At 37.2% G+C, this 26,096-nt stretch overlaps 1 protein-coding gene across 2 annotated transcripts in view; it reads left to right on the plus strand.

Moving 5' to 3' along the window:
* The window catches only part of LOC114046192 (rho guanine nucleotide exchange factor 7), a 317,431-nt gene that overhangs the window by 18,648 nt on the left and 272,687 nt on the right, over positions 1–26,096 (plus strand). The gene's annotated exons all lie outside the window — the stretch shown is intronic.

A 26,096-nucleotide genomic window follows, 5' to 3' on the forward strand; every position in this document is an offset into this window, starting at 1 on the left:
GCATTCTTCTTTTTAGGATGCATTGTTCATCTCAGATAAACATTTCCAGAGTTTTTCATAATTTTGTAGTTTCTGAGTTTAGTTAAAAATACTTGTAGTTTCTTTTCAACCTATTCAGACTTCAATAAATTTTAACATCTTTTTAATGTAAATAATCCATACATGCCCTGGGGCATAATGGACCTCTGCACTGAAAGCAGTTAATGTTTCATCACTAAATTCCAGTGCCAAGAGCCAGACATTTATTTGTAAATGTCATCCCTGTCCCCTTACTCTCACTCACCCCACATATCTAATCACTTGCCAAATCTTATTTTCTTTCTCTCCATTTCTCAAATACACAGCCACCACCCGAGGTCAGGCTCTCATTACCTCTCACTTGGATTATTGTAATAACCTCATAATTGGTCTCCCTGAATCAAGTCTCTTCCTACTCCACTCCATCCTCCACAGAGCCACCGAAGTTATTTTTCTAAAGTAAAGGTCTGACTGTAACCACCTCCCCTCCCGCCCCCCACAACATCATTGCCTCCCTGTTATTTCCAGGATCAAATATAAACTCCTTTGTCTAGTATTTAGAGCTCATCACAACCTTCCTTCCTTTCTTTCCAATCATCACACATGTTACTTCTCTCCACACACTCTGCAGTCTGTTTGTGTAGTCCTACTTTCTGTTCCTCATCCTCTACCCTCCATTTCCCATCCCTGTGTTTTTGCCCTGGCTATCTACCACATTTGGAATGCTCTCCCTTTTTACCTCCAGACTTCCTTCAAGACTCAAGTAAAACTACTGCAGAAAGTATTTTCCAGTCTCCCCTATTGCTAATGTCTTCCCTTTCAGGCTATCTTCCTTCTACTCTGCATATATCTTGTACCCATTTATGTCCTCTCTGTGTCTCTCATTAGATTACAGACTCCTTGGGAAGAGGGGCTATTGTACTTTTCAGACTTTCAGGGAAATAAAAGGAAAAAATCAGCACAGCTCATCAATATATTGAAAAAGGCAGATGCAATCTATGGGCCTCCCACCTCCACAAAGGGGTGATGTGGGAGCGGTGTTCCTCTCATATCTTTTCATTTGAGTCATGCTTGATTTACAGTTTTGTTAAATTTACTTTTACTATATTGTGTGTCTGGTTGTTCTTTCCATTTACGTTGTTGCAGTCATTGTGTATAGTTTTCTTGGTTCTGTTTATTTCACTCTTCATCAGTTCATGTAGATCTTTCTATGCTTCTCTGTATTCTTCACATACATCATTTCTTATAGCACAGTAGTATGGGGTGCATTCATGTACCACAGTTTGTTGATCCATTTACCAACAGATAGGCATCTGCTTTGTTTCCAGTTTTTTGCTATCACAAAAAGAGTGCCACTAGAAATATTTTGGTGTCTATGGGAACTTTCACTCTTAAAGAAGATATTACAATGATCTTGACAGAATATTGGAAGTTTCCTAAGAATTTCTTTAGCTGTAGTTGCATCTGGTGTTAGACTCTTTGATCTTGTTGGTAGAAATCTGGCAGGAGTAGGACCTGAATGTAGCACCTTTATTTTTCTTCAGTGTTGTGTTTTTCTTGCATGTTATTAATGTCATCCTGTTTATGGTACACTAAAAAAAAAATCGCTTCGAGATCTGTGCTCCTACCATTCATCAGATTAGTAGAAACATATCGGAAGGAATTGCTGCAAACTGAGGTCATACGTAGCAGGAAGATCTCCATTTTGCTAATCTATTTCCTGCCATTTTGGAAACTGAGCTGCTCATAATTAAAGTGCTGTGTATTTTTGACAGGGGTGAGACTTGTAGCAAAGGTTATTCATCTATAACATGGGTCAGTGAACTATGGCCTGAGGGACAAATCTGGCCAGCTGCCAGATTTTGTAAGGCCAATGAGCTGAGAATAGTTTTTCCATTTTTAAATACAGTAAAACTGTATTCAAAAATATTAAAAAGACCCCAAACATTTTTAGCTTCTGGTCCATACAAAAAACAGGGGGTAGGGCAGATTTGGCCCTTGGGTAATAGTTTGCTGACTCTCTGTTCCCTAAAATATCCTTCCTCCTTAGTGACAGGTGGTAGTGGGTGCGTTTACATCTTATTAGTGGGAGATGTGGGAGATTTGCACTTATACTTTCACTTTAGCTGCCCTCCCTCACTTAAATCCAATTCATTTGCATGTCATGGCATCACCTCCCTGATGTTACAGTCCTCTTCAAGAACAAAGGACAAACAACAGCAACAATAATAACATTTTAGCTTAAATAGCAGCATGTTCACCTGGACTGAAATTCCAATCTAATAATTTCCTGTTAGGTAGAATCTCTGACCCCTGTATATTCAACTTAACAGTGGCTTCTTAAACTACAAAATCTACATTTGTTTTGTGATGCTTCTTCTGGTTAAGGTTTCTGAAGTACTTAAACAATAATTCTGATTGCATTTTTGAGGCTCTCTTTCAGCAAAAATTCTGTTTGTGATGGAGTTTGAATTTACAGCACCATTTGGCTTTATTTTCTCTCTTGCCTTCTCAGAGTACTGATAAATGGGCATATATCCAGAGTGGATTGTCAAAAAAAATTATAGAACATGATGGATGAGGACAGATAAAATAAATTAAATGATGGGATTGATATTAGTCAATAATCAATAAACATTTATTAAACAATTGGGATTACAAAAAAAGACAGTCCCTGCCCTCAAGGAGCTTACAGTCTAATGGGAAAGACAACATGCAAACAAATATATACAAAGCAAACTATATGCAGGATAAATAGGAAATAATTGAAACAGGGAAAGCACTGAGTTAAAAGGAGTTGGAAAGGCTTCCTGTACTAGGTAGGATTTTAGTTGGAACTTAAAGGAAGCCAGGAGGTGGAGGAGGGAGAACATTCCAGGCATAGTGTTCCCTTAGAGATAATAATTGTGAATAATATCCACAAAGTTTTATATTTCTTTTTGCCCAAAGATCTCAAAGGATTTTTTAAAAAAAATACACAATTCAAGTCTCTCTCCATGCATGAAGGAAGCAGATGATGTTAGGGTTTGTTTTTCTTTTCATAGTAATCACTTAATAAATGCTTATTGACTGACTATGCAGTTATGCATTTTTGGCATAGTTGAGACAGGTTAGTATGAAGTATTGGCTCACTAGGTGTCCTTAAGGACCATAATTTGCTGATTTATTGGGGCAGTGGGAGAGGAGAGAATTGAAGATAGTCTCTCTTTTCCTTGCGCTACTGAACCAGCGTTAGTCAGTCATGCCCAAGAAGTGACTCTTCTTGTAGTGGTAATCAATTGTCCTGGTAACCCTTGAGATTATCCACCTTAACCTAATAACATGCATTCATGAGATACTTTCTAGAGTTCAAGTATAGCATTGGAATAGCATTTTTTCTTATTGTAAAGCTAACTGGAATGTATGGAGACTTGACTTAACTTTAGCTATGTTGATCCATATTTTAGTCTGGTCAGTTAACCAACTCAGTAATTGTAACCGGAATGTAGCTAATATATACAACCATCCAAGAAGGTATGACTTACGATATGAATCTTTAGCAGGATTTGAGTGGTTCTCAGCTGTCCTTCCACAGAGAAGCATAGGTAGCTGTTGCTGACATAGAGTGCTCCCGTTTATACTTGGAAGGTAAAATAGGTAATGTCTTTCTAAAAATGTAAAAAAAAAAACTAACCTGTTTTCCTATTAATTTTGATCTATTATAATATTAAATATGAATATGTATGTGATAAGCTGAAAAAAGAAAGCCAGACACAGTTTACCAGTGGGGTTCAGAGTTTTTTGCAAGTAGCATTTATCCTTTGTTTTTTTCCCCAAAACTTTCCTAAACAAAGAAGATAAATATAAACTCTATTAAGATACTAAGGTCAGAAAGTTTGCCTAAAATATAATGGAATTTCTTAATTAAAGCAAAACACTTAATAAACAAAATAAGCTAATTAAAAATTATACTGCAGTAGGAGAAACTCTTTATTAAATTTAGATAATCATAGTCACTAATAGTTACCAAAAGATCAATTTTTAATACAGTAGTAGGTACTATATTATGTGCAGCCAGGTGGTGCAGTGGATAGAGTACTGGGCCTGAAGTAAAAAAGACTCATCTTCATGAGTTCAAATCTGGCCCCAGACACTTACTAGCTGTGTGACCTGAGCAAGTCACTTAACCTCTGTTTGTCTTAATCCACTTTAGAAGGAGATGGCAAGCCACTCCAATATCTGTGCCAAGAATACCCCAAATGGGGTCATGAAAAGTCAGACATGACTGAAAAATAACTGAACAACAAGTGTTTTCTGCCATTATTGCATGATATGACCTAGTAAAAGGTCATATCATAAAATGAGGGGGTTCAATATGTTGACTTATAAGGTTGCTTCTAGTGCTGAATCTACTGTTCAGTGATTTTATGATTCCGTGTTGGGCAGCATCCTTATTCCACTCCTAACTCCTCCATGTGGGAAGACACATACAAGAATAATAAAAGATAAGGTGTAGATGCTTCAGAGGGAGTGCTCACATTGATAAAATCATGACTCCATTGAAGTATCCTATAGAAAAGAAGGCAACCAGTTGAATATATGACTTCCTCTGCTATTGAACTTTAAAAATTGTGTTCTAGGATCCACAACTGGTAGGAAACTAGAGGCCTGAATAAACCACTACCCAAAGGGGGAAAAAAACTTGCTGCTTGTAGTTTTTTTAAGCTGACTGAACCCTCTTTTAAATAGAAAATCCAGCTAGAAGAAATATTATGAAAGACAGTATCTAATGGTTCTGTTTCATTCAGATAACTCATCTTTCAATTGGTTTGGTGGCTAGCAGCCAAGTGATTCTTTAATAACTGAATATAGAAATAACTCTAGCATGCACCAATACTTTCCTAACCTGAGGCATCCCAGCAGAAAGTTATTGGCAAGAAGAGTTCATTGGATATGCCACTAGCTGAGAATTAGTAGAATGAGGTTCCAGACATGAAAACTAAGTGCAATCAGAACCCCATTCCACCATTAACCAGTACTGTGAACTTGGTTGAGCTACATGACCATACATCTGTAGCTTTCTAATTTGTAAAATGAGGGCATTGGATTAGATGATGTCGATGGATGCTTTCAGCTCAAAAATTCTTTGATTCTATTCCTAGCTATACCATTGACTTGCTAGGTTGCTTTTAGAAAGTCACCTAACCTTATTCTGCCCCATTGTGATCTTAATAAGGGCTGTTCTGAAGAATCACATTAAGAGATCTTGTCGTGGCTACAAGCAGTCTGTGAACTCTGAATAGAGATGCTTGGAAAGTATAAAGCCCTTCACAGCTTACCTTTCCATGCTTACTGTACATTATTTCCCTCTGTATTCCATTCAAACTGGCCCATTTGCTGTTGCTATACATTAAATTATATCTCCTCTTTCTGCATCGTTGTATAGGCTGTCCTTCATGTCTGGAATATTTCCTTCTTACCTCCTCTTCTTAGAATCCCTAATTTCCTTAAAAACTCTCAAACACTGTCTTCTACATGAGACCTTTGCTGATCACCTTAGCTGCCACCGCCTTCCCACAAATATTTAACAAACAACTCTTGCAGGGGGAGAGAAAAAAAACACGTTACACACGACATACTTTAAAGTTTAATCTGCCTTATTAACATTTTCTCTAATAGTTTCTTAAGTCTAGACAATTGACAAGGTGATAAATTAAGACCTCTTTTGTAGTATTCGCCAATTTCTGAGGTATAAAGGTTTGTACTGAAAATTTAAGAATTAGTTCTCCTGAGCCACTTCAACCTGGCTACAGCACATCCCTATTTATATTTACTATACACATAATTAGTGTTTACTCATATGAGCACATTCTAATTTCCTTATAGAATTTATATACCTGGAGGGCAGACACAATTTTTGGCTGACATAGTACCTGTCACATAGTAGGCACTTAATAAGTACTTATTGACTGTAGTTAAGGTAGGCAATTACTGCCTTTAGTTGAGGTATTCAGCTATTCAATGTGATAGCTAACTTGGTTCTCATTCTTCATTTATACATACTTATCACACGAAGAATGTGTACTGAGCTGGGCATCACACTTCAGACCAAGCTAAATGTAGTTTGACGTTTGAATCACTTCCCCAAAAAAGAGGTGAATTTTGAAGTTCTATAGTGTTTTACCAATTCCTGTGCACTACTGTCTTTTTAAAAATAATTTATTTTTATTTTTATTTAATTTAATTTTATTGTTATTATTTATGTATTAATATTATTATATTGTTTTAATTAATTAATTAATTACTTTTAGTTTTCAACATACACTTCCATAAGATTTTGAGTTTTAAATTTTCTCCCCCTCCCTCTACTCCTACCTCCCCAAGACAGCGTGCAATATAGGCTGTACTTATACATTCATTTTAAGCATATTTTCACATTAGTCATGATGTGATGAAGAATTAGAACTAATGGGAGGAATCATGAGAATGAAGAAACAGAACAAACCAACAAAAGAAAAGGAGAGCAAATAGTATGCTTCCATCTGCATTCAGACTCCATAGTTCTTTTTCTGGATGTGGATAACATTTTCCATCGTGAGTCTTTTGGAGTCGTATTGGATCCTTGTATTGCTGAGAAGAGCTAAGTCTATCAAAGTCAGTCATCACATAATGTGACTGTTACTGTGTGCAGTGTTTTCCTGATTCTGCTCATTTCACTCTATATCAGTTCATATAAGTCTTTCCAGATTTTTCTGAAGTTTGCCTGCTCATTATTTCTTATAGCAAAATAGTATTCCATTACATTCATATTCTACAACTTGTTCAGCCATTCCCTAAGTGATGGACATCCCCTCAATTTCCAATTCTTTGCCACCACAAAAAGAGCTGCTATAAATATTTTTGTACATGTGGGTCCTTTTCTCATTTTTATGATCTCTTTGGGATACAGCCCTAGAAGTGGTGTTGCTGGGTCAAAAAATATGCACAATTTTATAGCCCTTTGGGCATAGTTCCAGATTGTTCTCCAGAATGATTGGATCAGTTCACAACTCCACTAGCAATGTATTAATGTTCCAGTTTTCCCACATCTTCTCCAACATTTATTATTTTCCTGTTGTGTCATGTTAACCATCTACTATGTGTGATACGGTACTTCAGAGTAGTTTTGATTTGCATTTCTCTAATCAATAGTGATTTAGAGCATTTTTTCATATGATTGTAGATAGCTTTAATTTCTTCCTCTGAAAACTGCCTGTTCATATCCTTTGACCATTTATCAATTGGGAAATGATTTGTATTCTTAAAAATTTGATTCAGTTCTCTATGTATTTTAGAAATGAGACCTTTATCAGAGACAGACACTGTCTATAAAAATTGTTTCCCAGCTTTCTGCTTCCCTTCTAATTTTGGTTGCATTGGCTTTGTGCAAAAACTTTTCAATGTAATGTTATCAAAATCATCCAGTTTGCATTTCATAATGTTCTCTATCTCTTGGTTAGTCATAAATTCTTTACTTCTCCATAGATCTGATAGGCAAGCTGTTCCTTGCTCTCCTAGTTTGCTTTATAGTATCAGTCTTTCTATCTAAATCATGTACCCATTTTGATTTTATCTTGCTATAGGGTTTAAGATGTTGGTCTGTGCCAAGGTTCTGCCATAGTATTTTCCAGTTTTCCCAGCAGTTTTTGTTAAATAGTGGGTTCTTATCCCAGCAGCTGGAATCTCTGGATTTATTAGACAGTAGATTACTATAGTTATTGACTGTTGTGTCTTGCATACCTAACCTGTTCCACTGATCCACCATTCTATTTCTTAGCCAGTATCAAATAGTTTTGATGATTGCTGCTTTATAATACAATTTAAGATCTGGTATGGCTAGGCCACCTTCCCTTGCATTTCTTTTCTTTAGTTCCCTTGATATTCTGGACCTTTTGTTCTTCCAAATGAATTTTATTATTGTTTTTTTCTAGCTCTATAAAATAATTTTTTGGTAGTTTGATTGGTATGGCACTGAATAAGTGATTGAATTTAAGTAGAATTGTCATTTTTATTATATTAGCTCAGCCTACCCATGAGCAACTGACATTTTTGCAGTTATTGAGATCTGACTTTATTTGAGTGAAAAATGTTTTGTAATTGTGTTCATATAATTCTTGAGTTTGTTTTGGCAGATAGACTCCCAAATATTTTATAGTATCTACATTAACTTTAAATGGAATTTCTCTTTCTATCTCTTCTGTTGGGCTTTGTTAGTAATATATAGAAATGCCAATGATTTATGTGGATTTATTTTATATCCTGCAACTTTGCTAAATATGTTTATTATTGCAAGTAATTTTTTACTTGATTCTCTAAGTATACCATCATATCATCTGCAGAGAGTGATAGCTTTGTTTCTTATTTGCCTATTCTAATTCCTTCAATTTCTTTTTTATTCGTTTATTGATAAAGCTAACATTTCTAGTACAATATTGAATAACAGTGTTGATACCCCTGATCTTTTGGAAATGCTTCTAGCTTATCCCTATTACATATAATGCTTATTGATGGTTTTAGCTAGATGCTACCTATCATTTTAATAAGACTCCATTTATTCCTATGCTCTCCAGTGTTTTCAATAGGAATGGGTGTTGTATTTTGTCAAATGCTTTTTCTGCATTGAGATAATCATATAAATTCTGTTAGTTTTGTTGCTGATATCAGCAACATATCAGTCAATTATGCTGATACTTTTCCTAATATTGAACTAGCCCTACATTCCTGGGATAAATCCTACCTGGTCATAGTGTATAATCCTTGAGATAAGTTGCTGTAATCTCTTTGCTAATGTTTTATTTAAAATTTTTGCATCTATATTCATTAGGGAAATTGGTCTATAATTTTCTTTCTCTGTTTTGGCTTTTCCTGATTTAGGTAGCAACAACATATTTGTATCATAAAAAGAATTTGGCAGGACTCCACCTATTTTCCCAAATAGTTTATATAGTATTGGAATTAGTTGTTTTTTAAATGTTTGATAGAATTCACTTGTAAATCCATCTGGCCCTGGCGATTTTTTCCTAGGGAGTTCATTGATGGCTTGTTCAATTTCTTTTTCTGAAATGGGCTGAAGTATTTTATTTCCTTTTCTATTAATCTGGGCAAATTTATTGGCATACAGTTGGGCAAAATGCTCCTCATTATTGTTTTGATTTCCTCTTCATTGGTGGTGAATTCACCCTTTTCATTTTTGATGCTTCTAATTTGGTTTTCTTCTTTCTTTTTTTAAATCAAATTAACAAAGGTTTATTCATTTTGTTTTTTTTTTCATAAAACCAACTCTTAGTTTTGTTTATTAGTTCAGTAATTTTCTTAATTTCAATTTTATTAATCTCTTCTTTGGTTTTCAGAATTTCTAATTTGGTATTTAATTGGGAATTTTTAATTTGTCCTTTTTCTAGTTTTTTTAGTTGCATGCCCAATGCATTGATCTCCTCTTTCTCTATTTTATTCATGTAAGCATTTAGAGATATAAAACTTTCCCTAAGAATTGCTTTCGCTACCCATTCTCTTGAATGAAGTTATTGTTTCTATGATTTGTTGTTTGACCCATTCATTTTTTTAGGATTATATTATTTAGGTTCCAATTAATTTTTAGATTGTCTTTCCATGGCCCTTTATTACATGTAATTTTCTTTGCATCATGATCTCAAAAAGATGCGTTTAATATTTATGCATTTCAGGGCAGCTAGGTGGCGCAGTGGATAGAGCATGGGCCCTGAAGTCAGGAGGACCTGAGTTCAAATTTGGCCTCAGAGCAAACACTTGACACTTGCTAGCTATGTGACCCTGGGCAAGTCACTTAACCCCAATTGCCTTAAAAAAAAAAAGAAAAAAAATATTTATGCATTTCTGCATTAGATGGTGAGGTTTTTATACCCTACTACATGGTCAATTTTTGTGTAGGTGCCATGTACTCAGAAGTAGATTCATCTACTTTGGAGAGGGGGACGTTGAGGTCTCCCACTAGCATAGTTTTGTTATCTATTTCTTCCTGTAACTCCCTTAATTTCTCCTCTAAGAATTTGGATGCTATATCACTTGGTGCATATGTGTTTTGTAGTGATTTTACTTCATTGTCTATGGTACCTTTTAGCAGGATGGAGCTTCCTTTCTTATCTATTTTAATTAGATCTATTTTTGCTTTTGCTTTGTCTGAGACCAGGATTTCTACTCCTGCTTTTTGTACTTCAGCTGAAGCATAATATATTCAGCTCCAGTCTTTTAACTTTACCCTGTGTGTATCCCTCTGCTTCAAAATGTTTCTTGTAAACAACATATTGTAGGATTATGAGTCTTAATCCACTCTGCTATCTACTTCTGTTTCATGGGATAGTTCATCCCATTCATATTCATAGTTATGATTCCTATCTGTGTCTTTCTATCCATCCTATCCCTTCCCCCCTTTATGCTTTTCTCTCTCCATTCTTCCTTTCCTTCCTCACTAGAGTTTTGTTTTCAACCACTGCCTCCCACAGTCTGCCTTCTATTAGCCCCCTCCCTTTTCTTTTCCCTTTCCCCTCCTACTTCCTATAGGGTAAGTTAGATTTCTGTACCTAACTGATTATGTTATTCTCTCTTTGAACCAAATCTGATGAGAGTAAGGTTCAAACAATGCTCATCTCCCTCCCTTCTTTCCCTCTACTGTAATAGGTTTTTGTGCCTTTTCATGTAATGTAATTTAGCCTTGTCTGCCTCCTCCTTTCCTCTTCTCCCAGTACAATCTCTTTTCACCATTTAATTATATTTTTTATCATCACATCAAAGTCAACTTATACCCACCCCCTCTATGTACACCCCTTTAAAATGTCAAAATAACAATGCAGTTCTCAAGAGTTATGTGTCATCTTCCCTTGCAGAGATGTAAACAGTTTGCCCTTATTAATAACATGTTGGGTTTTTTTTTTCTTTCCTGTTCATCTTTTTATGCCTCTCTTGAGTCTTGTTTTTGAAGATCAAATTTTCTGTTGAGCTCTGGTCTTTTCATCAGGAAAGTTTGGGAGTCCTTTATTTCATTGAATGTCTATCTCTTCTCCTCCCCGCCCTGTCCTCTCTGAGTAGTTGATCCTTGGGTGTAATCCAAGCTCCTTTGCCATACAGAATATCGTATTCCATGCCCTATGATCTTTTAATGTAGAAGCTGCAGGGTCTTGCGTAATCCTGACTGTGGTTCCATATTTGAATTGTTTCTCTGGCAGCTTGTAGTATTTTCTCCTTGACTTGATAATTCTGGAATTTGGCTATAATATTCCTTGGTGTTTTCAATTTAGGATCTCTTTCAGGAGGTGTTTGGTGGATTCTTTCAATGACCATTCTACGCTCTGCTTCTAGGATGTCAGGGCAGTTTTTCTTGATGATTTCCTGAAAGATGCTGTCCAGACTCTTTTTTTCATCATGGTTTTCAGGTAGACCAATAATTTTTAAATTGTCTCTCCTGGATCTGTTTTCCAGGTCAGTTGTTTTACCAGTGAGGTATTTTACATTTTCTTCTATTTTTTCATTCTTTTGTTTCGGTTTGACTGATTCTTGACCTCTCATGGTCACTAGCTTCCACTTTCCCAATTTTAATTTTTAACAAATTGTTTTCTTCTATTAGATTTTGTACCTCCATTTCCGTTTTGGCCCATTTTACTTTTTAAGGAGACCTTCTATTCAGTGAATTTTTGTGCTTCCTTTTCCATTTGGCCAATTCTACTTTTTAAGGAGTTGTTTTCTTCAATGTACTTTTTTCCATTTGACCAATTGTATTTTTTAAGGACTTGTTTTCTACAGTTCATTTTTGTCCTTCCTTTTTCAAGCTATTGACTCTCTTGCATACCTTTAATTTCTTTCCCCAATTTTTCTTCTGCCTCCTTATTTGACTTTTAAAGTCCTTCTTGAGCTGTTCCAAGAAGATTTTTTTGGACTTGAGACCAGTTCATATTCCCTTTTGAGGTTTCAGATGTGGGTATGTTGACAATGTTGTCCTCTTCTGAATTTGTACCTTGATCTTCCCTTTCCCCATAATAAGAATCTATGGTCATTGTCCATTTCTGCTTTTTGCTCATGGTATTTGCTTGTTTCCTGACTTTTTAAAAAAAAAAAAGTTGTGCTCTTCTGCTGGCTCTCAGGGGACACTGGTCCAAGCTTCTTGTGCTGGGAGCTCGGGACCCGATCACTGACTTTGTAGGCTGGGGCCTCAGGTGCTGGCAGTTGGAGGCTGTGGGGTTCTGGCAGCTTACCTGGTGCTGGGCTGGGGTCAGCAACAAACAGTAGAGCTCTCAGGGTGGGGGTGGGGAGTCTGGACCCTTGGGGACACCTGCTCACCTGGGCCTCTCACTTGAATATTTGGCTCCTGCTCATCTGGGCCTTGCACTCATATGTTTGACTGCTAGAGGATGTCTTACTTCTGGTAGTCATCACAGATGATATAGTGGCTAATTAGGTTTTAGAAAAATAAAAGTAGTAACCATCCAATAAGGTTTAAACTTCATACAAAATAGTAAGATAATGGTTCACTAAAGAAATCAGTTTAACTAGTCTGAAGGATGAAATACTCCTTTTTGAACAACATAGAATGTACAAAACCACACCCAGTACTTTCTTTCCAACCTTAACTTTTCATAGTTCCTGTTTTTCTAAGCTTTTATTTATATTCTCCCACTTCCAAGCTTCCACAGGCCATAGCCATAACTTAAAGTCCAATTTGTTTGAGTCTACACTTAGTTGACACTTAATGATGAGTGATAATTGTTTTCTCATTACTCTTTTATTATTCACCTAATTGAGAAAGAAACTGGAAGTCTAGGCTGCTCTTAAATTCCCCCACCTAAAACCTCCCAAAGTAGCTCTGTTGAACTTCCGCCCCCCACCCCCACCTCATCCTTCCTTTATCTTTCTTTCTGGACATCACAAACTAGGTGTATAGGGAGATATACTAAGCTTAGTGTACTCTCAGCTTTTCCAGTTCTGTTTTATTCCTGTCTACCTCTGTGTAAATGACCCTTGCTATCCACAACTACCCTGGCTCCCAAAGGAACCATTGTTCTTTAAATATGACTGAATCAAACAACATAAATTCCTTCATAGCCACATAAGCTAGACTTTAACATCGCCTGAAAGCTCTCCTTTACATTAAGTAACAAAACAAATCTCCAGCAATGAGATTTGAAGCTATGAACATTATAATTCCTCTGTATTGTTGGGAAGTGTATGGAAGCTGTATGTCAATGGAACGTTTAAGTAGCTACCACATGGTAACTTGAAGTAGGGACAAATACAAGAAAAAATAAATACTATAAAATATCAAAAAATAGGCATAGTGCAAAGAACATTTGACCTGGAGTGAGGAAGAGACAAATTCAAATGCTGCTTGAGACACTTAGTAGTTGTGTGATCCTTGGGTAAGTCACTTAATTCTCTTGGTCTCAGTTGCCTCATCTGTGAAATAAGGTTGGACATAATGAAATCTAAAGTCCCTTCCAGTTTTAAATCTATGATCCGAATTCAAGTTATACAGTGCAACTAATGACTACTGGGAATCCTATAGGGGCAGATACACTAATCTGACATGTCATAATAAAAAAAAAAACTTGAGGAAAATGTACAGAATCTTGAGTCAGAAAGGACCTTAGCAGTCATGTAGTTCAACCTGTACTTAAAAGGAAAGCCCCACTATAACATCCCCAACAAATGCCATCCCTCTTCTGCTTGAAGAATGTGTAATGAGAGAGAACCTACCGTATCATGAAGCATTCTGTTCTACTTTTGGACAAGTCCAACTGTTGTTTTTCTGATATAAATACCAAATTTGTCTCTTTGTAACTTCTACCTGTTGCTCCCGGTTCTGTAGTCAGTCATTACAAGCATTTTTGGGAGCCTACTACAGGCCAGGCACTTTGCTAAGGGCTGAAGATATAAAGAGAGACAAAAGACAGTACCTGCCCTTGAGGATCTCAGAGTCTAATGGGGGTGACATCAGGAAAACAACTATGTATCAACAAGTTATATGCAGGAGAAACTGGAGATGGTCAATAGAGGAAAGGCACTAGAATTAAAGGATATCAGGAAAGGCTCCTTTTTTACAAGGCTTTAGCTGACACTTGAAGTAAGGCAGGAGGGAGAGAATTCTGAGCACAGAGGACAGCCAGTGAAAATGCCCAGAGTCAGAAACTGAAACATTTTGTAGAAGGAACATTAAGGAGACCGGTATCCCTGCATAGCAGATGTGGTGGGTGGGGACAATAAGATGTGAAAAGACTGGAGGGGGTCAGGTTAAGGCGAAGAATATTATATTTGATTCTGGAGGTAATAGGGTGCTACTTGAGTAGGTAGATGACGTGGTCAGACCTGCACTTTAGGGAAATCATTTTAGCAGATGAGAACAAGATAGACTGGAGTGGGGAGAGAATTGAGGCAGAGACCAACCAGCAGGCTCTTGTAGTAACCAAGGCATGAGATTATCAGCACCTCCACCAGGACAGTGTCACTGTCAGAGAGAAGAGGGTGTGAATGAGAGAGAAATTGACAGGCTTTGGCAACAGATGGGTTACGCAGTGTGAGAGAGAATGAGGAGGAGAGGATGATTGCTGGGTTGTGAGCCTATGTGACAGGGAGGATGGTGGTACCGTCAACAGTGATAGAAAAATTGGGAAAAGGGTTCTGGGTGAGAATAATGATTTCAATTTTGAAGATATTGTGTTTAAGATGTAGAGCATAAGAAAAGGTAGATGTGCACGTGGTAACAGGCCCTGCCACTAGTAGCTAATATGCTAGGCAGGAAATAGATTACATGAAGTACTAGAATGGAAAGAACTCTGGGGTATATCATACTTGTAGATACTGATAACACACCTAGCAGGAGCTGTGCATGAATATAAGGATGTACGTAGTCAGGATTTATTTAGCATCTTTCTCCTAGACAACTGAAGTTTAAAAATAGTAAACAATTAAAAAAATCCCTGTCCCCTCCCCAATCATACCAAATAACAAGTGTTATTAACTCTCACATATTTTAAGGATGAAAAAATAAGGAGCATTGATGTGGTAGAAGAAGTAAATCACAGAAAAGAAAGCACAGAAGTAGAGACTAAGAAGAAAGCAAGCAATATTTCACAGTCACAAAATCCTGCACGGTTATTTTATTGATTGTTTTCATTGCTATGATCCATGAATGAGAAACAGAAAAACATCCCCCAAAAGATGATTATTTCCATGTGAGCAGTTGGAAAGTTCTGATAAGGAAAAATCCTTAACTGACCACTAAACTTAATTTGGAGAGTAACCTTTAAATTGTAGTTACCTTTCCAACATTCCCTTCATTTCCAAGATCTTTCCAGGGAGAGTAAAATGACTTCTGTGAGAGCCATTCAAAGAAAATTTAACAACTGGGGCATATCCTGGCAGGTGATCTATTTCTCTTGTGTCTGGATTTCGGCATGGAGTGTGACCTAAAAGTATTGGCATTGCTTATACAGGTTTCAAAATCAGCTCTATTTGGCAAGGAATACTAACTCTACCACTTTTTCCATAACCTAAAATTACATTTGAAAGTTAGGTATGACTCAGTGGTGAAATTAATTTCATTTTATCTGATGGGTGTAGGCAGTTACCTCCTGTACTTCTTAAAGAGATTTTAGTGATATTCTTTGTTTTTGTATCACCTTCATTTCCCAATAGATCCCTCCTCTCTCTCCCACCCAAAGAGCCATCCCTTAAACCAAGAATTAAAGAGAAAGGGAAAAAAAATTCAGCAAAGATAATCAACACATCCATGGAGTCTTACAATACATGCTGTGTTTTGCTTCCATAGCCCTTCACTTTTGTAAGAAAGCCAAAAAGGTACCTTCTTATATCTCTTCTCCCAGGCTAGGATCAGTCAACATAATTATACAGCACACAATTTAAATACGTGTTATTATTTTTATTGTAATTGTGGATATTATTTTTCTTGTTTCTGCTTACTTTACTTTGCATCAGTTCATATGTCTTCCCTTGCCTCTGTATTCTTTATAATGGTCATTCCTTATGGCACAGTAATGTTTCATTATATTCATATACCACAATTTACTTAGCAATTCTACAGTTGACGAATATCAACTTTATTTCCACTTCTTGGCTACAAAAAAGGGCTGCTATCAATATTTCATTGTGTATTAAACCTTATTTTTTCTCTATTACTTTCTTTAGTTGACAGTGGGATCTTTGAAATAACGACTGTGGATATTTTAATCACTTTTTAAGCATAATTCCGAATTGCTTTCTAGAAAACCTGGACTAATTCACAGCTGATAAGTCTGTCCAATCAGACTTATCTGCCCAATCAGTCAGTCCATCAATAAACATATATTAAGTGCCTGCTATATGCCAGGTACTGTGCTAAGAGCTAGAAAGTGTATTAGAGTGTCTGACTTTCCATAACCCCTCCAACATTGAGTATTCACTTTACCGTGACATTCTTTACTTGTAGTGCCAAACTGGAATATTGGTAGGTGATTCTGGAGACTACTAGTGGATAGAGAGTCGGGAACATCTGACTTAAAGTCCTGCCTTTGAGATATGCTACTTGTATGACCATGGGCAAATCATGTACCCTTGGCAATTTTCTAAGACTATAAGTTATGGAAGAATCACTTTAATCTCAAACTGATCTGCATCAGTTTATATAAGGGAATTTCTGTAATTGGAATTCCTTAACAATAGTGATGGTAAAAATAACAATAACAATAATAATAACTAACATTTACATAAATGGCTCTTTAAAGTTTGTAATACACTTTATAAATACCTCCTTTGATTCTCACAACAACTCTGGGTAATAGGTGCAATTATTATCCCCATTTTTACAGATGAGGAAACTGAGGTTAAATGACTCTCCAAGGTCCCACAACAGTAAGTGCCTGGATTGAATTCAGGTCTTCTTGACTCCAGATCCAGCTTTCTAGCCATTGTGCCAACTGGCTGCTCTTTAACAACGAAATAAAAGGTCTGGATTTTTTTTTAATTGCCATTGTATTTTTGGAGCTTGGGTGACCTTTGAATTATTGTTAATCCAGAAGGAGCTGAAGTTGCTTTTACCATTTGAATGAATGAACCACCCCCTCAAGAAACCATGAGTTTGTTAAAATAATACAGTCTTTTTTGGGGGAGGGGCTGTAAAATTTTTTAAAAATTATTTTTATTTTATTAAATATTTCCCAATTATATGTAAAAAAATTTAACAACCTCTTTTTTTAAAATTTTGAGTTCCAAATTCTCTACCTCCCTCCCAACCTCTTCCTCCTCCCTGAGAAGGCAAGCAATTTGATATTGATTATACATGTGGAATCATGCAAAACATATTTCCATATTAGCCTAAATAATATAGTCTTGATGATCTTCTCCATGGAATTTGCATGTCTTTCCTTAGAGATCTGGATTTAATTTGTGAACAAGTCATTTTCTCTGTAAATATTTCTAAATATGCTATTTGCATTGGCCAGCACCATTTGAATAGGAAACATTCTTTTTTAAGCGAGTTATAATTTTTCTTGTGGAAGGTAGGTTATGAGATAAATTGCAAGGGGGGGAAAAACAAAATTAAATCTTGGTGAAGAAAGAAATATCTCTGAATCAACTTATGCCAAGACCAATGCATTGTCTTTTTTTGGGGGAGTTAAGTGACTTGCCCAGGGTCACACAGCTAGTAAGTGTCAAGCATTTGGTCTGAGGCCAGATTTGAACTCAGGTCCTCCTGACTTCAGGGCCAGTGCAGTATCCACTGTGCCACCTAGCTGCCCTAAACCTATGCATTTTCACATGCAATTATCTCCTGCACTCTTTATTCCCTTTCCTGTTTCTACTCATTTGTATGCCATCTCCCTGCCTTCAATATACTCCCTCTTTGACTCTGCCTCTCAAAATTTCATTTTTCTGTAGAAGTCAGCTCAATCAATGAATAAGTATTCATCGAACACATACTGTATGCTGGACACTGTGTTAAATACTGGGGGATCTGGGGCAGCTAGGTGGCACAGTGGATAGAGCACCAGCCCTGGAATTAGTAGCACCTGAGTTCAAATCTGGCCTCAGATACTTAATAGCTGTGTGACTCTGGGCAAGTCACTTAACCCCAATTGCCTAAAAAAAAAATACTGGGGGATAGAAAAAAGAGACTAATAACAATCCCTGCCCTCAAGGAGCTTATAATCTGATGGAGGAAGAGAACCTGTAAATAAATAGGTACATACAAGATACATCTAGGGCAGACAGTGAATTGCAGTGGAAAACCTTGACATCTTCAATGTCTGACCAAGCTCTAAGCGTGCCACAGGCTTTGGCCTCTTTCATGGCTCTTTCATGGCTCATTTGCCCATTCCATGGGGCAGGGGGAACATTCACATGCTTGGGGTAGACATCCTCCTAACTCACCTGTGGGTTTGAGGCCTGTTAATTTGTACTTGGCTTGTTTAACCCGTCTGCTGAGATAGTTTTGCCGGAGTGTGGCCTCTGTGCATGCAACAGCTTCTTGGAGCCACAGGTGAAAGCTGAATGCCAGTAGACCCCAAAGCTGGATGAGCAGGCCTGAAAAGAGCTCAGTAAGCCCTCACACTTGAGGTTCTAGTTCTCTGAGTACCCCATACACCCACCAGAGAGTAAGACAGGCTGGTAAAACATACGGCTCTCGGGCCACCAAAGGATTTTGGATGGCCCTGGAAAAACATAGAGGAGGTCAAAGAAAGTAAAAATGTAATGAGTGCTTTGTCCATGCCCAGCTTAACCTGCCTTCTACTAGTCACTATTGTATCTGTCATGTAACTTGGTGGGTGGGTTGTCACTGACCCATGGCGACTAACCATCGTCAGTCTGTCTCTAGTTTGAGAGGAGTGAGAGGAGTATCTTATCACTGTTTTAGATCATTACTAAATGTAAACAGTAAGAAAACCTGAAAAATGTTTTAAAACTTGTATTGCTTAGCAAAGTAATTTTTGTAACATTAATGTGATTTCATGATAAATAAAAATCTTGAGTAATAAGTATAATTAATTGATAGTAATTGAAATTTCCCTTTTTTAAATATGGTTTATTTGCAAAATAGTTTAATTATACCTTTACTTGGAAAGTGATCCACTAAAAACCTATCTGTGGCCTGAAGAAGTTTAGCCTATTTGACGCCTAAATACTGCCAAGTCGTACGGGTTGGGGGTAAGAAGATTGGAAAGATAGAAGGGCGATAGGGTTTTGAAGAGTTTTAAATGGATAGAGTAGTTGGGCCTAGAGTCAGGAAAGCCTGAATTTAAATCCAGCCTCAAATGTTTACTTGCTGTGGGTCACCTTGGACATTTCATTTAATGTCTGCCTCAGTTTCCTTAACTATAAAATGGGGATAAAAGTAGCACTTACCTCCCTGGGTTGTAGTGAGGATCAAATAAGATAATATTTGTAAAGCATTTAGCATAGTCCCTGGCACTTGATAAATGTTTGTTTCTTTATGTCCATTTTTTTCATGACTCCCCTCTGCTCTTTGCCTTTTATCACTAGTTTCCTTCAAAACTCAACTCAAATGCTATCTCCTTCCTATAGGAAGGGTGAACTGATCCCTCTAATTGCTTGTATCCTTCCTGCCTGTTCCTCAAAATTATGTTGTACATATTTTGTAATTACCTTTTTGAAAAACAGAATGTAAGCTTCTTGAGGGAAAGGACTTTAAAAAAATTCTTCATATTCCCCATTGCCTAGGATGATGTCTGGCACATTGTGTCTGACCATTAACAAGTGAATGCTGAATGACTGAATATATTGCTGGTATAGTTAAATACTGAATGTTCCAGTGAACTCTCAAAAGATTTCCAAGCAAACTTGAGTATGTAATATCCATCTTCCGTTATAGAAGTGAGTAGTTGAAACACAGGTAATAAATCTTCAATGCAATCTTTCTGTTCAAAGAATATCATTGTATGATAAGGTGCCTCATAGTAGAAAGTGAGCTTGACTAGAAGCCAGGACACCTTGGTTCTATCACTATCTGTGTGATTTTTAGCTAATCATTTAACCACTCAGGAACTCCATTTTTCCATCTTTAAAATAATGAAATTAGACTAATCTCATAACTCCAAAATTATATGATAATAATGACTTACATTTTCATATTGTATAGCTATCCTCCCTCCCATCTCTAACTCAGAGCATGGGTTTCCCAAATGATGACTACTCTAGGTTCAAGGTACTTTGTGGATCCACATTCCTAAAACTATAGCTCAGAAACCTCCATGAATGTATTTGCTTTCTGTAGTCATCCAGAGGACATAATTAGCTTAGAGTAAAAGCATTTCCTGGAGTGGTGTAGTAAATGACTTTATGTTAGAGCATTCACCCCCAGCCTAAAGCATACTTGCCCACAAATATGCATACCATCTCTTGGAGAGGGTGAGCAAGTAGAGATTCAATCAGTCAATCATCAATAAACATTTGTTAAACACCTACCATATGCTAGGTACTGTGCTAAGTGCTAGGCATACAAAAGAGATGAAAGATAGTCTTTGCCTTCAAGGAGCTTAAAATCTAAAGGGGGAGATAACGGTAAGCAAATAAATACAAATAAAGCTATATACTGGATAAGTAGGAAATAATTAGCAGAGGGAAAGCCCTGGAATTAAGAGGGTTTGGGGAAGGCTTGCTGCAGAAGGTGAGATTTTTTTTAGTTGGGATTTTAAGGAAGGCAGGGAGGTCTGAAGGCAGAATGGAGGAGGGAGAGCATTCCAGGCATGGGGGACTGTCAGAGAGAATACCTAGGGCAGTGAGATGGAGTGTTTTGTTTGTGAAACAGCCAGGAGGCCCGTGTCACTGGATAGAAGAATATATGTTGGAAAGTTCAAGATGACTGGACAAGTTAGGAGGGGGCCAGGTTATAAGGAACTTTGAATGCCAATTAATGCATTTTGTTGCTCCTGGAGGCCACAGGGAGCCACTGGAGTTTATTGAGAGTGGAGTGTATGTGACATGATCAGATATGTGGTTTAGGAAAATTGCTTTAGTGGCTGAATAGAGGATGGATTGAAGTGGGGAGAAATTTAAGGTGGGCAGATCCACTAATAGGCTACTGCAATAATCCAGATGTGAGGTGATGAAGACCTACACTAAAGTGGTGGCAGTGTCAGAGGAGAGAAGAGGGCATAATCAAGAGATTGCAAAGGTTAAAAAACAGGCTTTGGTATATGGAGGTGAGAGATAGTGAAGAATCCAGGATAACTCCTAGGTTGTGAGCCTGAGGACCTAGGAAGACAATATTGCCCTCTACAGTAATAAGGAAGGTAGGAGGGAAAGAGAAGGTTTAGGGGGAAAGGTAATGACTTCTGTTTTGGACATAATTGAGTTTAAGATGTCTACTGGACATCCAGTTCTAGATGTCTTTTTTTTTTTTTTTGGCTAGGCAATGGGGTTAAGTGACTTGCCCAAGGTCACACAGCTAGTAAGTGTCCACCTAGCTGCCCCTAGTTCTAGATGTCAGTTGGATATGTAAGATTGGAGGTCAGCAAGGAGATTGGGGACGAATAGGTAAATTTGAAAATCAGTAGCATAGAGATAGTGATTAAGTTCATGGCAGCTGATGAGATCACCCAGTGAAGTAGTATAAAGGAAGAAGAGAGTTCAGGACAAAACATTAAAGTTTACTTAAACCTAGGGTTAGAAGGCATGATGTAGAAGAGGATCCAGCAAAGGAGACAGAGAGGCAGCGCTCAAATAGATAAAAGAACTAGGAGACAGTGGTTTCCCAGAAACCTAGAGAAGAGAGTACAAAGGAGAAGAGAATGATCAACAATGTCAAAGACTGCAGAGAATGAGCATGAAGTCCTCTATTGAGGTAATGTCTGTATAGAGGCAATTAAAATTGATTTCTTTTGGGTGTAGACCTAGTAGTCCCTATCTATCTATCTATCTATCTATCTATCTATCTATCTATCTATCTATCTATCTATCTATCTATCTATCTGTCTATAGGTGGGTCAAATGGCATGCACTGTTTAGCATCTTTTTGTGTAGAATTCCACATTGCTTTCCAGAGTGTTTGTACCTATTCATAGGTTCATATACAGTGTTGTCAATGTGCCTGTCTTTTCACGTGTTGCAGGACCCGATGTCTTCTTGTGCTGTGCTTGAGTTTCTTCTCCTTGGGTATGGCATCTCATGGCTGGGTTGAGCTCATGACTATGATGCTGTCTGGAGTCTTCTCAATAAGACAGCATCTTCTCAGTAAGTCTTCACCACCTCTAGCTCCTTTCTCAGCTGACGTCTTTGGTTACAGCACTTCTTGGCTTTTTCACAAATAACCAAAACTGTTCTTATGTGAGGACTAGTAGAAAGTTCCTGCAGTTCAGGTACCTTGGCTTCTAGGCTTTGAGGCCTGCCATTTCTATCATTTCCTAAGCGTCCGTATTCTTACTCCAAATGCCAAAATCTCTCTCTTCAAAGTCTTCATGGAAAGTTTAAGAAGCCACGTCCTTGAATTGTCTTTCGGACTATTCAAGTAAGTCTCCTATGGCTAGGAGCTTCTTTGGTAGTCACAATTACTGATATGTGAGGAAGGACTGAGACATCCTTTTCCTGGTCGAGACCAGTGAGCAAGAGGCATAGTCAAGGTCATCATCTTCTCAATCCACTTTCCAGGATCAGTTTCCCTTTTAAAAACCCTCAATTTCTCCAGTTTGCTTACTTAAATAAGTGGGTGGGGAAAGACAGCTCAAGGATGTCTATTTTCTCTGCCAATCATGAAAGGAGGAGGGCGGGGTGGTTCTGACAGCCTTATATACAACTGTTTATGTTCAAAGTCTGAGGTCCTTAAGGAATGTGCTTGAGGTCCTCAAACTCCGACAATTTCAATTTTACTTATTTCTTTAAAGTACTATTGGTGTGTTTTATTTTTACATTACATACATTTATGGAATATTTGTACTTCATGAGAGGTCCCTTGTAACAAAATAAAACGTTTAAATAAAATTGATAATTCAGTAACTTCATCTGAGAGTACATGCAACATTTCACATCTGTAGCACTCCCTTCCCCTCAAACCTAGCTGCACTACTTTGGATTTTTTATCGTGCCTATAGAAACCTCTTTATCCTGAAAGATCAATTCAGCCTTGGTACTCTTACCTCATCAATATCCCTGGAACTCCTCTCAATGGAGGGTGGAGGGAGGAGCTCTTACCCAAACCTCCATTTGGGGGGAGGGTCCCCCAGACCAGCCATCTTTTCATTTCTCACCCGACTGCACTACTTTGAACTTCTTTATTATCCCCTCCTTCCCTTCCTTGTCTTCCCCCTTGCTGTTTTTAGCTTTTTTGTGTGTTGGTGTTTTGTCTTCCCCCATTAGATTGTAAGCTCTTCGAGGGCTGGGACTATCTTTCTTTCAGAGCTTAACATAGTACCTGGAAATGTTTTTTGGGGGCAGCTAGGTGGCGCAGTGGGTAGAGCACCGGCCCTGGAGTCAGGAGGACCTGAGTTCAAATGTGGCCTCAGACACATGACCATGCTCACTAGTTGTGTGACTCTAGGTTAAGTCACTTAACCCCAATTGCCTCATATTAAAAAAAAAAACAAAACAGTTACACCTCCCCAAAAAATAAATGTTTTTTGACTGAGCCTGCCCATTTGAAAAAAAATTTTTTTTTTTGTGGAAATCTACTTTCTCTTCCTCCTACCTGCTATACCTCTCTCGGGAAAAAGAAAAAGAAAAACAAATTTCTTGTAACATATGAATAGTCAAGCAAAACAAATTCCTTCAATGTCAGTATATAAAAAATATATTTATATCATTCTTCACCCTAAATCTGTCATGTCTCTGTAATAGAAAGCCTTTTTCATCATCTGAAATCATGAGAAGTCTTTGTATTGATAATAGTTCTTACAGCTTTCTTACAGTGTTGTATAAATTGTTCTCCTGGTTCTATTAATTTCATTCTTCATTAGTTTATAAAAGTCCTCTAAATTGTTCTTTTTTATGATACTGATTTTATAGCATAAATTGTCCTTCCATTTTACTTACTTCATTCTGCATAATTTCTTATGTCTTTCTCTGTTTAAAATCGTATTTTTCCTTATTTCTTACAATACGATACTACTCCATCACAATCATATCCCAGAATTTATTCAACTATTTTTCAATTGTTGGACGTCATCTTAGTTTCTAGTTTTTTGCTAGTGCAAAAGGAGCTGCTATAAATATATCTGTACATGAAGGACACATTTATTTACTAGCAGGGTGTGTTGGGTCAATGCTTTATAATGGGCTATCAAAAGAAATAAATGCCTAGCATTCTTTTCAGTTTTATCTCCGTTATTAATATCTTCTCCCTCGTGGAAGTCTAGACAATCAGCAACAAAAAAAAAAAATCAAACCCTGATTTGTAGCATTTGTTGATTTCTTAGTTATAAAGGCTACACTGAAAATTTAATGACTCTGTCTTGCTAGCTGGTTATAGCTGGCTCTTTCACACTCCTGGATCTTGTCTCTTTTTTTTTTTTTTTAATTTCTTTTGAGTATAGACCTAGTGGTCTATTCTATGGTCAAATGGCATTTACTGTTTAGTATCTTTTTGTGTATAATTACAAACTGCTTTCCAGAATGGTTGTACCTATTCAGAGGTCCATAAGCAGTCCATCAATGTGCTTGTCTTCCCACAGCCCCTCTAACTTGTACCAATTTCCTTTTTTTCCCCTCTTTCCTTTAACTAATATTCCCACTCTGATGGGTATGAAGTGGAATCTCAGAATTGCTTACATTTTCATTTTTCTAATTAGTACTGAGGCAGCTAGATGGCTCAGTGGACTCAGGAAGACTTGGGTTCACATCCAATCTCAGACACTTACTAGCTGTGTGACCCGAGGCAAGTCACTTAACCTAACAATGCTCCCCCTGGGCTCAAGGATGAGGCTGCTCCATTCACACCCCAAACAGCATGCAGGTATGACTAAAACTGGGGCAGCTAAGTGGCACAGTGGATAGACTGCTAGATCTGGAGTCAGAAAGACCTGAGTTCAAATGTGGCCTCAGACACTTACTAGCTGTGTGACCCTGGGCGAGTCACTTAACCCTGTTTGCCTCAGTTTTCTCATCTGTAAAATAAAGTGGAGAATAAACTGAAGAACAAAGTAGTGGAGCATTTTTTCATGCGCCTAGAGATAGCCTGGGTTTTTCTCTTGAGGACTATCTTTCATATCGTTAGACGATTTATCAATTGAAGAATGACTCTTTTTTTCTTATAAATTTGAATCAGTTCCTTATATATCTTGGATATGAAACCTTTGCTCTCAATTTTATCAATGGAGTTAGGGGGCTTGGTTGATCAGGGATCCTCTACTCCCCTCCCGCACTAGTGGTTTATACCTTAAATATATTAATTTTATATATATTGTATCTGTATAATATATTGTATGTAAATGATAATATATTGATATACCTTAAATATATTAATTCATTTGATCCTAATAACAGTCCTGTTGGACAAAGCAGGTAATATTATCTCAGTTTTTCTGATAAGGAAACAGGTTTAGAGAAGTTAGGTGATTTGTCCGCTCACATAGCTAGTAGCCGAGTTGTGACTTGAAACCAGATATCTGGATTTAAAGCCCAGGTTTTATTTTTTTTTTCTTCTATTACTGTGCTATGGTCCTTCTGTTATCTGTGATAAGTGACGAAGATGCAATAGCATAAACAAGTTTATTCACTGATGAACTATTTCATGTGTGCTCACTATGTTCCAGGTTCCATGCTAAGGGCTGTGTCTGATAAAAGGTGAATATTATTATATGTCAGGTCTTTCGAGTGCATTGTCATTTTGTTGTAACGAATTTCCAATATATCTGCTACATTCATTTAGAAATGCTAAGTACAAAAATTATTATATATCATACAAAAATTATACATTACTTAACAGGGATTTATTTAGGGCTGACTGTGCCAGGCATAACTATGCTAAGTGCTGAGGATATAAAGAAAAGTGAAAACATGGTCCTGGTCCTCAAATAGCTCACATTCTAATGGGGCAGATTAAAAATTGTAAATAAAATATATGTACTGTGTAAATGGAAAGAAATCAAAGATGGCAG

Source organism: Vombatus ursinus, unplaced genomic scaffold (genome assembly GCF_900497805.2).
Source record: "Vombatus ursinus unplaced genomic scaffold, bare-nosed wombat genome assembly UNPS02014781.1, whole genome shotgun sequence".
In the NCBI taxonomy this organism is placed as follows: domain Eukaryota; kingdom Metazoa; phylum Chordata; class Mammalia; order Diprotodontia; family Vombatidae; genus Vombatus; species Vombatus ursinus.